General features: G+C 40.3%; 1 pseudogene; it reads left to right on the top strand.

Annotated features, from left to right (window-relative positions):
• The first annotated feature begins 235 nt into the window (after positions 1-235).
• On the top strand, positions 236-730 carry LOC117089700 (annotated as a pseudogene).
• The last annotated feature ends 219 nt before the right edge of the window (positions 731-949 follow it).

Raw genomic sequence — 949 nt, 5'->3', positions numbered from 1 at the left:
CTGGTGGCATTTATTCTGGCCTCCTATAAAGGGATAGCTCTCAATGTTTCACTTTTAAGTATGAAATTTGCTCTTCATATAGTGAAGGTACCATTTAGGGAGTTCCTTTATACTCAAGTTTGCTAAGAATATTCATTGTTAATCATGAATGTAAACTTTTATCAACAACTCCTCTGTTCATAATAGCACAAAAACTTGATTTATTCTCCATGTTTTAAAAAATATATAACCAGCCTTTTCACAAGATGGCGCCGAAAGCGAAGAAGGAAGCTCCTGCCCCTCCTAAAGCCGAAGCCAAAGCAAAGGCTTTAAAGGCCAAGAAAGCAGTGTTGAAAGGTGTCCACAGCCACAAAAAAAGAAGATCCGCACGTCACCCACGTTCCGGCGGCCCAAGACACTGCGACTCCGGAGGCAGCCCAAATATCCTCGGAAGAGCGCCCCCAGGAGAAACAAGCTTGACCACTATGCTATCATCAAGTTTCCGCTGACCACTGAGTCTGCCATGAAGAAGACAGAAGACAACAACACACTTGTGTTCATTGTGGATGTTAAAGCCAACAAGCACCAGATTAAACAGGCTGTGAAGAAGCTCTATGACATTGATGTGGCCAAGGTCAACACCCTGATTCGGCCTGATGGAGAGAAAAAGGCATATGTTCAACTAGCTCCTGATTACGACGCTTTGGATGTTGCCAACAAAATTGGGATCATCTAAACTGAGTCCAGCTGCCTAATATATATATATATATATCTTTTCAACATAAAATATATATATATATATATATATATATATATAACCAGCTGTCTGGTAGTCTCTAAGTATTTGATGGTCTCTATCTTCAAAGTCTCAAAAATTTGACTACTTCTACCATCCCCAATGGTGATGAGGCATTCAGGTTGAAGCTATTATCATCAACCACCTGATTATTCAAAAAGTCTTCATCCTACT

The sequence above is a fragment of the Trachypithecus francoisi genome, unplaced genomic scaffold (assembly GCF_009764315.1).
Source record: "Trachypithecus francoisi isolate TF-2019V2 unplaced genomic scaffold, Tfra_2.0 Lachesis_group11, whole genome shotgun sequence".
Lineage (NCBI taxonomy): Eukaryota > Metazoa > Chordata > Mammalia > Primates > Cercopithecidae > Trachypithecus > Trachypithecus francoisi.
This window is presented reverse-complemented; position numbering and strand designations above follow the sequence as displayed.